Genomic DNA, 12612 nt, shown 5'->3' with positions numbered 1-12612 from the left:
GGTTGTTCCATACCCTAAGAGAAGAAGGTCAACTGATTACATCATCTACCAGAAGTTCTCCATGAAAAGTTCCTCAGAACTGGTCAAAACTGGACCGTCTCACCTTCTCCATGGTCAAAGTGTGATGCATCCCACCTAATGCACACGGGAGGTGTGATGCATACTAAAAAGCCCTTCTATGGGGTCCGATGGACGAGAATAGACAAGTGGCGGAGACAGTTTGTGAGGTGGATGATCATGGAATCTTCCAGAAACTTCTCCTGTGACACTTGCCTCTCAGAATCGCCCAAGGATGAGTAAGAGATCAATGAGATATCCAAGTGGAATTAAGAACTATCAGAGAGAAGACACTAATAAAAAACCCAGAGCTGACTCACACCTCTACAAATATCTATATATAGATCTCTCATCCAAGAGATCCAGAGGTTGGAGGCTAGAATTTTGTATCTTGTAAGGAAGTGCTGCTGGTTTCTTGGTGTAACATCATAGTGTTGGGTGATCTAAGCTTTTCATGAGGTGAAGAAGGGCTTTCTTGCTAAGAGGATGACGTTGGGTCAGAACAATTGGTTGTAATACTCTTTGCTATTCTTGATTATTAATAAAGCTATTCAAGTTTTCCTCCACATTCTTATATGATTGATGGTATATGCATTTGTGTGGTCAATATATATCTGGTCCTATATTGTTTATGATAGTAGATCTCTGTTCTTGTATAGTGTTATGCTGCTTTGATTCCACAGGTGCTCTTTGAAGCTGGGTAGACAAGGAAGCGAGTGGCAAAGACTTATCAGAAGGGAGAGGAATCAAGCAAGGAACCAAGCGCAAGACAGAGGTTGGTCTCCTTTTTCCCCCTCTTATCTACTTCTCATAAAGGAAAACAAAAGTGGTTTTAGTTTGTTTGTTTCTGAGGTAGCTACCAGCCTTAGTGGGACTAGCAGCTCTGCATAGACACTAGATTTCCCGATAACAAAATGGCGACTCCGCTGGGGAGTGAATAGATCGTTTGTTTGTCTATATTTGTTTTCTTTATAAACTTACAGATGGAGCCTGAAGTCAAGCCAGCTAGCCTTCGAACTGCATTTTCTATGCAAGTGCAAAGTAGATCAATGCTGCTTCAGTCTATCTCCGGGTTTTGTTTATGAACTGAAAAATCGATTTACAAGCTCTTTAATTGCCCTTGTGGTGGCTCTAGTAACCTCCTTAGATCTACCCCTATGATTTATTTACTGATTATCACTTGCTCGGCCTAAATCCCTGAACTGTACTGCAAACTGTGATCAAGAACTGGATCAAAAGTCTTGCATTGTACCATCACACCCTCTCTTCAAAGATATCAGTATGCATCGCACTTCCCGTGTGCTGTAGCTGGGATGCATACTGGAATCCCTGTGTAACAGGTGCGCTGATCAGAAAAGGCTAATTTTGCCTCCAGACTTTGGTTTTTCTTCACTCTTTTCAGCTCTATTTAGGAGTTTTGCTATCTGTAGTCAGTATACCTCTGTTGGAAACCACCTTCCTTGCCATTATTCCACCTCCATTTTGCAAAGAACTGTAAATGTTTTTATGTATTGTGAGCCATTTTCAGTTCTCTTTTACAAAGAAGTAGCGTAATTGAACTGCCGTTTCTTGATTTGGAAGTGTCGCAAGTGTCGTTTTCAGTCATAGAAGAGAATCCGATTGTTCTTGATAGTTGATTACACGGTTACTCTTGTATTTGATTTGAATTAGTAGTTTTTCAAGTGTCGAAAGCAAGTTTTCCATTCCAAATCTCAAAGTGTCGTCATTGTCTTCATTTTGTCTTGAAAAGAAGCTTGTTAGTAATGTCGCTTTGAAAAATAATTCAGATTTGCGCTTAGCTTTCTTTCTATCATTCACACATTAAGAAGGCTGAAAACAAATACATGCATTTGCATTTTCATTTAGACTGTTTGTTGGTTTGGTTTAGGACAGTGATATAGTGTGTGCTCTCTGCTCTATGTTGAAAGAATATCATCTCTCTTTCTTTAGTAGCTAGGATTTTCATTGCAAAAAGAAGATTAAACAATTGTTTATCATCTTAGATTGCATTTTAGGAATTGTGTATCTACATCACGCGGTGAACCTGAAAGGCAAACTTCTTAAACAAGATCAACTATAAAATAAATTTAATGAATCTAAAAATGCTTTGGAACCTAATGCACAACATTTAGAAGTCTAGGCTAGAGACGTATTCCGGCGTCGTAAAGCCTGGTAACTATTGTTTTCATTGCTGGTTGGGTGATTCCTCCACTTTGAGACAACAAGTGCCAGTACGGACCTGTGCTCCCACGTACCATCGAGTATATATTGGGAGACCACAATAGGCTATATCCTTTATCCATAGGAATCCGTGTCTGTCGCCCTATCGATCGCAATGCACTAAACACAGCATTCGAGAAGATTGATTGCCGTACCGTAAAAAGTATTCTGCAGTTTTGCGATTGGTTTGGTAATCCCTCTGTCTAGACTTCCAGAGTAGTCTCTTTCGTTCCTTTTCAGACTCCTTAAAGGAAAAGTTCCATCTGAGCACTTGTCACTTCAAGCTCATTAAAAATCGAAGGCGACTAGATTCATCTTTTGTTTTTTCTCGACTCTTAAAAATTGAAAAAAGAAGTTGTGTCAAAGCGTCTAAATTTTATTTTAATCAGAATAACGTCATTGTTCCCTCGTTGGTCTTAGAAGTTAGTCTCCCTTCATCGCAAGTTCTTGTAGAATCGCTAGGAAATCTTTTGGATAGACTAGATATGTCTAAACAACCATCGACATCTAGGACTGTGTCATCTGATGCAGCAACAGCAGAACCTCCTGCTGCTACTCCAACAATGTTTGCTAGTGTACCATCTGTCCTGACAAGTTATCAACAACAACCCGGAGTCTAATTAGGGACTGTTTCGATGACATGGTCAGTTCCTATTTCTTCATCCGGATTATCATCTGGTATTTATTATGTTGAAACTCAACAAATTGATCCAATGTGTCTTCAAAGGCCAATCTACCCTTTAAGTACTGGATTGCCACCATATGGGGGGCAATACGCCTTTTCATTGTTCCCTCCCGGAGAACAACCATGTGGGACTTTACAACAAAGTTCAGGTCAAACTGGAATTACATCCGGCGGTTGGGTACCAATACTGCCTCAGCAACCAAGGGTTGTATATTCAATGCAACCAGTCCACCCTGTGTTGAATATTCCAACTATACCTGCTATGGTGACTGCATCGCAAGTACAAGCGCTACCTGTTGTATGTCAACCCCAAGTTTCTCAGGTTGCAATACAACAGCCTCTCGTCTCAGCAATTCAATCACAACCTCAGGTTAGTGCCTCCGTATCTGGAGTGACTCAGGCTCAAACACTATGACTCCTCATCTTGGTCAATCATTCAGTATTGGACAACAGTAAATGGTTCAACAACCATGGCTGGTTCAACTCAACAACCACAATTCCAGCAATCATATCAAGGACCTGAGCAACAAGTCTTTGTAAGTAATTGGCAACCGCATTTCCAAAGCGGTTATCAACAACCATACTATAATGGTATGCCCATCAACCTTATCAAAGTTACCAGCATCAAATACATTATGCTGGTATGCAAAGACCCACTGCTCAAGCGATTCCATCTTATCCTGGGTATGCTTCGCCTAACCTGAATCAATAGTTTTCCTTTGTAGCAACTCTAGAATTGCCAGATTTAAACCGGCTAATGAATGATCCAATTGCTTACGCCCCTTGGTGGACGGCGATTCCACATAAACTTCCATCAGATATTCCTAAATTTAATGGAAATCTGGGTGAAGACCTGTCGAATCATGTGATGACCTTTCATCTGTGGTGTTCATCTAACACTCTAAACGATGATTCAATTAGGCTTCACCTTTTCCAGCGAATGTTAACTGGTCCGGCAGCAAAATGGTATATTGAATTGCCTAGAGCTTCATTCGATAACTTCAGTACCCTAGCCACAACCTTTTTAACCCATTTTCAGTTACCCATAAGGTACGAAATGGGAATAAAACTTCTTACCAATTTCAAGCAGACAATGGCCACTCACATATCTGATCATATTCATGAGTGGCAACGTTGTCATAGAATCGTAAAAACGTACGTTCCTGATGAGCTTTTAGTTGAATGGTTTATTAAGTCATTATTACCTTGTATTACGGAAGATGTGGCAAAAGGAGGAGTCGTCACTGAAGAGCAAGTCATTGCTCGTGCGCAATATCTAGACTTGATATATACTCAGTCTGGCACACTCTACGATAAAATCCCTGATGCTCCTAGACCGGAATTCTCCGTTCCTCCTCCTCCTAAATCAAACAAATACTCTCATGTTGGCGATGGCGTGATAGGTACGACAAGCATGAAATCGAAAAAGGCTACATTTAAGAAAGCCCGTAAGATTTCTGATCAAAATGAAAATGAAGAACTTCTCGCCTCGGAGGTAAATGCCATGTCGACCGACAAGGGCAAACAACTGAAGCAAATAGGGGGCAAGAAGAAAAAGAAAGGGAGAAAAAAGCAGCAAGATGAGTCATCTCCTGAAAAACCTTCTGCAAACCCTTCTGGGCAAAGGAAACCCCCTGCGGGGTGTCAGATATGCGATGAGGATCATCAGACGAGAGATTGTCCACATAAAGCGGAAGTTAAGAAAATCTTTAAGAGTTCAAAAACCTCAGCAGTATTGACTGATCCGTTTCCAAACCCGAGAACCAAACTGGTTGCTAATCAAAATGATTCCTGATCCCAAGTGCTTATGTTGTCTATCTCAAAGCAGCAAAATGATGCTTTGACAAGGAAAAAATATTATGGGAATCCACAGCTGTCAAATAACAAGGCTAATGAACAACCTAGTAGTTCGACAACAACTTTGACCGAAGTTGTGCCACCCATCATTCCTGAGCCAATGATAAAGCCGCCACAGGGAGTAGTACACAAATCAACATTTAATCCTCGTGCCAAAGTAGCACAGAATTATAATATAATAGAGGACCTAGCCCAATCGTCGTCCGCTATGTCGACACTTGAGGTACCGCAAAATTTCCTCTCCCAAAATCAGGATATATTATCAGTAATAGGTGGGATTGACCCAACGGATTCCAATCTTGTATCCTTTAATCACAAAGGATATGAACCTCAGTTACCAGCTCAACTAGCTTTCCTTATTCAAGTGAAAGCCCTCAACAAAACTGTTCATCGGACAATTATTGATGAGGGGGCATCTACATGTATTATGTCGATGAGTTGCTAGAAAAATTTAGGCTCACCACCCTTGTTGCGATCGTCAACGATGTTAAAAGCATTTGATGGACGATCATACACTCCATACGGGATTTTAAGTAACTTGCAAGTTGAACTAGGGGGCAAAACAGTAGAAATTGATGTTGAAGTAATTGACGGAAACCTTGATTACAATATCCTACTGGGAAGGCCCTGGATATATGCCATGGCCGCAGTTGTGTCGCCCTACTTCAGGAAGATTGAATTTCCCTTTCAAGGAGGAATTACAATCATCGACCAACAAACATATCTCCCCAAAAGTTCACAAGTTACGAGAAGCATTCCAATGATCCATGGAAGCAATCATTCGCTTCAAAATATCGGAGTAGGCCTCCTAAAAGACCCTGCCTTAATGGGTACTTTTGCCCTACCGCCTCCGAGTAATCTGGCGGAAGTGGCCAGAGTGGAAACCTGCAATATGAAATCTACTATATCTAATGGATTCGGAAGATTCCTAAACATTTTGTCAGCATGGATCATCGCCATTTTAGAAATATTGTAGCAATCAATTTTCATGGCCTGGGGGGCAAACCCAAATCAACGCTCATCGATTGTTTGGATAGATAGGTCTAAGGAATATGGCACCTCTTCAGATCCTTGGGCGCATGTACATTCTACAAACGAAGGAATCATTCAATCAATGATGATAGGAGAGGCACCATGGGAAAATCACCACCATCGTTCCCGTCTTCCGGATTACCACGAAGATTATTCCAGCAACCTTAATGATCCTTCAGTTTTTGATTTTCTATCAAATACTGTAAATACGGTGGATTTCGAGGATGGTTCTTATCTCATGTTGACCTTGTTAAAAAATGAAACAAGGAGTCATGAGGATAGTTCTTTTACTATGTCAACCTCATTAAAAAATGAAACGACTCCCCTTCCAAATCGAGTCTTTGATTATGATCTCGTAAAATCAAAGTCAAGTTTTTCGAAGATCTAGAAGGTAAACCTTCATTCCAACCACCGAGATGAATGCAATGAAGCTTGAGGGGCATGCACCTCGATTTGCGTTATTATGCTGGGGGCATGCAAATTTATCATGAGCAGTGTTACCGTAGGGTTCAAGCTCATTAAAAAATAAACCTGCCATGAGCAGTGTTACCGCAGGATTAAAGCTCGTTAAAAAATAAACCCGCCACAAGCAGTTTTTATGTGAAGTTCAAGCTCGTTAAAAATTAAACCTAAGCAATGAGCAAATGTTTCCCCCAGAGTTCAAGCTCATTAAAAAATGAACCAATTTCCGGTAAATAACCATTATGAATGCATTATCATCAACTTTTTGAGCCCTGGTCATGTTCTTACCATCACCTCCAATCTGTTTTAGCCGATCATTCACCTCCATTTGATTGTTTACCCTTTTGAGGAACAGCTGTGAAGAGTTATCCTATTAGCCATCCTTGTGACACTGCCGTGATTGGAAAATTCCAAACCTTACCTAGACTTAGCTGCTACCCGAATTTATCACTCGTTCCTCGAAAGATGAGTCTCCTTTAAGCTCTTTTCAAATGACTCGTAAAATATGAAAATATTGCTGAGCGATTGGCCTCTCCAGCTCGTTAAAGTGACCGGAAGTGCTATCCCCCTTTTAGATTTTAATCTTTTTTGGACCTGAGGGATTATTACACAAAAAGATCGAGCGCTTGTTTTGTTCGGCTCGTTAAAATTACCGAAAATTCATCCCTTCTGTATTGTTTTATACTTTTTCGGACTTAAGGGGTTATATGACGAAAAAAGATTGTCGGAGTTTTCTTTACGTCCCTTTTCAGACTCTCTAAAATTGAAACGGACCGAGTTATCTTTGTCGTTAAACTCGTTAAAACCGAATAGCGACAAACTTGTCCATATAGACAAGAACGAGTTTCACTATCGCTAGGCTCGTTAAAACATAGCGATGGATTTGCCCGAAGGTAAAATTATAGAACAAGCATATGTTACCCTCCTCAAGCTTGACAAAAATAAAGAGGTACTGGTTAGCAATGACTGGGGAAAAATTGGGAAGATAACTTGAAGAAACTTTATTGGTAGCAAGTCGCTCTTGAACATGACACTTTCACTCCGCATCCGAGTCGGGTTGGGTTTTTCCGTTCACTGGTCATATCACCATTGGTCCATCACACCATCCACTTTTGGGGTTAACGCTACCACTCCATCATGTCAGTGTCGCCGGTATGTTCAAGAGAAGTCGCTCAGAGAATTCACCTGTGTCTCATCCACTACAATACATTCACGCTCCATTCTTTCATGACCAACACCCTGAACCCTGTATCATCAGATCGTTTTCACCTCCAAAATCATTTACTCCGTTTCGTGCTGTAGATGTGGGATTCATTAAGGCCCTCCTACGGCGGGTCGCTTCTTATCGACATCAGCTCATTATCCAAGAAGTCGACTTAGGGACAACCCTTTCATTACTTTGAAGCTTGCATGCCTCAATGGCAAGTTTCTCACTTCCGGCGACAGGTTTACATCAGTGGCCTTCGACCGAAAGATTTTGCGTGGTGTTCGACGCCAAGTCCCTTATTCACACCACGTGAATTGTACTGTAGTACCTTGAGGGTCATCATCATTATCGGTGATTCCTCTCGTGCCTGTTAACAGCTTACATCATTGGCTGGTAATCAGGCGATGTCTTTCCATGTTCGACTCCAGAGCATCTCTCACATGGATCGACTTGTACTTTGAGTGAATATCGAACGAGATTGAAGACCCCAGATCTAGTTTCATCCATCCGAGTTGCGATATATATTCAGGAAAATAAAGACATCAAATGTACATCATTGCTGCACAGATAATCATCCAATCTAAGGGATGATGGCTCTACCAGAATCATCGGCCTGCACGCAGACGATTGTCTGTCTTATGTACATGAAAATGAATTTATAAAGTTGAGCATGGGAATGCCCACCTCAGCTAGATCATGAAAATATTATGAAGATAATGTATTGTATTGTATCTTATTACAGGTCGCCTTCCAGCTCGGAAAAACTTCGGATCCTCATGATAAAGCATTTCACCCGACATCAAAAGATTAACGACCTCATGCTTTAGGGGGCAACTGTTATACACATTTTTGGGCACTGCGACCCCAATCATATATGTCCATAAACCAAGGGCTCCTAAGTCCCTAAAAGTGTTGTTCCATACCCTAAAAGAACAAGGTCAGCTGATTACATCATCTCCCAGAAGTTCTCCATGAAAAGCTGCTCAGAACTGGTCAAAACTGGACCATCTCACCTTCTCCATGGTCAAAGTGCGATGCATCCCACCTAATTCACATGGGAGGTGCGATGCATACTGAAAAGCCCTTCTATGGGGTGCGATGGACGAGAATAGACAAGTGGCGGAGACAGTTTGCGAGGTGGATGATCATGGAATCTTCCAGAAACTTCTCCTGTGACACTTGCCTCTCAGAATCGCCCAAGGATGAGTAAGAGATCAATGAGATCTCCAAGTGGAATCAAGAACTATCAGAGAGAAGACACTAATCAAAAACCAAGAGCTGACTCACACCTCTACAAATATCTATATATAGATCTCTCATCCAAGAGATCTAGAGGTTGGAGGCTGGAATTTTGTATCTTGTAAGGAAGTGTTGTTGGTTTCTTGGTGCAACATCATAGTGTTGGGTGATCTAAGCTTTTCATGAGGTGAAGAAGGGCTTTCTTACTGAGAGGATGACGTTGGGTCAGAACAATTGGTTGTAATCCTCTTTGCTATTCTTGATTATTAATAAAGCTATTCAAGTTTTCCTCCACATTCTTGTATGATTGATGGTATATGCATTTGTGTGGTCAATATATATCTGGTCCTATATTGTTTATGATAGTAGATCTATGTTCTTGTATAGTGTTATGCTGCTTTGATTCCATAAGTGCTCTTTGAAGCTGGGTAGACGAGGAAGCAAGTGGTAAAGACCTATCAGAAGGGAGAGGAATCAAGCAAGGAACCAAGCGCAAGACAGAGGTTGGTCTCCTTTTTTCCCCTCTTATCTACTTCTCATAAAGGAAAACGAAAGTGGTTTTAGTTTGTTTGTTTCTAAGGTAGCTACCAGCCTCAGTGGGACTAGCAGCTCTGCATAGACACTAGATTTCCCGATAACACCCCCCTACCACCATACCAGAAAAAATGATAATGAACAGAAGGGTCCAAGTGAAGCGAGACACCACATTCAAAAACCCCTTCAAAAGAGGCTCCATCAAAGGAACAAATAGGAAAAATTCCAGCCAAATCGACATTTAAGACAGGACAATGGGATGCATTTTGAATCCAAGGACCAATTTCCTGGAAAATATCCACAATGGCAAGAGTAATAGCCTTAATCACAGGGAGTTTATGATAAAAATTAAAGCATTCTTGGCTCTCCATATCCCCCAAAGGACATAGAGGGGGACAGTCCTATGGGATTTAGCTCTTGTATTCCATACACTGAAACATTGATGGATGGAGGAGGCATCATTGATATGAGGGACACCCAATATAGAGGCCATCTCCACCCATATCTTGATAGTGAAGGGGAACATAGAAAAACATGAATGTTGTTCTCAGATTCCTGTCTACATGGACAACACCAGCTAGTACCCAGAAAATGTTTTTTATATAAATTGTCCCATGTTAGAATACAGTTATGAATGGATAACCATGAGAAACACTTGATCTTCAAGGGAGATTCCCACTTCCATAGCAGAGAGGTAGTATTTGAGAAAGATAGTGATTGGGATGTCGATGTGATGTGATCATAAGCTTATTTGACCAGGATCCTATCATTCCCAATGTGTTTTCCCCACACAAGAACATTAGACCTTTGTGAGATGTTAATTCCCACCATGCATAGGAGATTGTGATAAATTTCCAATTCCATCCAACATATCCTCTGATAAACTGATATGTTATGCATGTGGCCAAGTATGAGAAGCATAGCATTGCCTGGACCACTGTCATAAGCTAGCAAGAGTATCCAACCCCCGAGACTTGAGTTCATTAATGATAGAAATAGGGAGTAGATGACTACCATTGAGACCTTTAATGGCATCCAGACCCACTTTAATTCTCAACCCATCACTGACCCTCCATCATAGATTGTTGCAAAGCCATGGAATGGAAAGCCTGAGACTGCTCCATATTTCTAAAGGTCTACATGCCGATGGCACGCCCATTGCGATCCACTCCTCCATGCTTGACTGCTTAATATATTTTCCAAACATAATATTTTTCCACGACCCTTCTTAAGAATAGTGTAACACCCTCCTCCCACAGTTACCTACGTTATAACATTTTCAACTCTGATATTCATGCAATTGTAAATCAATTTATTGTTTAGAGACAAAGAATCAACCCTTTCATTATATTCAGCATTGTTAATGTTTAAGCACCTGTCTTTAACTGTTCATAACATTGGTCATCCAAAAAACCTTAAAACAACAAAACATTTTAGATGCTCTGGCATGATTAATTAACCTAGAATTATCTCAAAGGACAACAAGGCCAACAAGGGGTTTTAACTTTTGGGCTAAATATTTTGCTAGAAGATATGTTGGCCCTCCTAAAGTGTTGACAATTGGTCTCAGGGGAGCCCCCTCCTTATGGATCTTGGGAAGCCCATAGATCCTAGAAGTGATAGGGCTACTCTTGACGAGTTTATGGGTAAAGGAAACAACAATGCCGCTAGATTTTATAGCAAGAGAAATTGTTCTGGAGATCTTCTTTAAGAGATCCTTATTAAGTTTCCTATAGCTCCCGCTGTTACAAAGGTCATCTAACATCTTTCTCTGGTAATCCTCCTTATCAAGGATAACTACAACCCCACCTTTGTTTGCTTTGAGAACAATGATGTCATGTCTTGTTCAAAGATTTAAGGGCATCAAACTCTTGCTTGCTAATATTTTTCTTGGGGGTTTTTGCCTTTCTTAAAATCACAACATAATGTTGTCTAACAATATCCTTAGTGTTATCTAATAAACCCCTAATCCCATATTCAATATCACAAATAATCTCTTCTTAACTATTAATCATAATCCTATAATTATATGATGGATTTAATACTATTGAATTTTAAATTTGCATTATCCACTCACACAATTTGAAGCAAAAACTACATTTTCAAATTATAAAATATCTTAAGTTTATTTGATTAAATATTTACGAAGTAATTTAATTATTAGAAGTGTTTTTTTTTAAATATATCTCCCTATTAATTTTATTTAAAACAATTAAAAAAAAAACCGAAAACGCATTGGTAATATTTCCTTTGAACGCCTCTGCACTTTTCGGCCGAGTACCGCGCCGAAAAACCTCTCACCAGTTGAACTGTCGCTCAATTTAATTAAGGCTCGTTATATGTCGCTTCGTGTGAGAATTTCGCTATTTTGTCTTCGACGTCTTATAAAACAACAATCCCCGGTTGTGCAGAAACTTCGACGTCTTATAAAACAACAAAATAAGGGTCCATTGCGACTCTATGCCCTTCCAAGACAGGATGCGGGATGGGTGAGGCCGCATGACATTTATGACCCGACTCATTTCCATAATTGTCTGCGTGCCGTGGATTGCTGCAAACTAGCGCCCGCCAATCGTAAGCGGCGGCCAGGAAATATCGTCTGATTCAGACATCGGAAATTGCAATGGAAATACTGTTAAACATGCAGCGGATATTATGCGATTGGGATTATAAATATTACCCACCTCGCTCCCTATTTCTGAGTGTAGAGAGTCGGGGAAGAGTGCCTACATTGCTCAGCTTTATTTGTTCAAAGCAAAAAAATTCTGTCGGAGATCCTTCCCTAATTCTCATTCCATATAATGGATACTATGGTTTCTGCGAAAGCAAAGATGGGCACAGAAATTAGAAAAAAAATTGGAGATGAAATGGATTGTTCCATTGATGCATCCACGTGTGCTACTGCTAAACTTGTTGGAGTGGGGTCCGCAAACAAGTTCATGAATGGTAATAGTTATACCAAATCAAACCAAAAGCCATCTGATGCTTTGCTACTGCCCATGGGAATGACGAACAAATTGTTCTTCGTCATGTTTTTCACTGCCTCCTATTTTCTGATGAGGAGATGGAGGGAGAAGACGACAACTTCGACGCCTCTTCTTCATGTGATGAGTCTTGGGGAGATGCTTTGGCTGCGGGTCAGCTGGTGAAGAGCCATATGAAGTACAATAGAAGTTCAGACAAAGAAAGCAAAACAACAACCACCCCACCATGTAATCAGTGACATCTGCATACTCTTAATCTATGCAAAGCCAATCCAACAAAGTCACCACATTTCTTCATTCTTTATTCATTTCATTTTCAGGGTTGCCTGTCTGTC

Source organism: Pinus tabuliformis, chromosome 9 (genome assembly GCF_031772625.1).
Source record: "Pinus tabuliformis cultivar Carrire ecotype Pingquan chromosome 9, CPIR1, whole genome shotgun sequence".
Classification (NCBI taxonomy): Eukaryota; Viridiplantae; Streptophyta; class Pinopsida; order Pinales; family Pinaceae; genus Pinus; species Pinus tabuliformis.
This window is presented reverse-complemented; position numbering follows the sequence as displayed.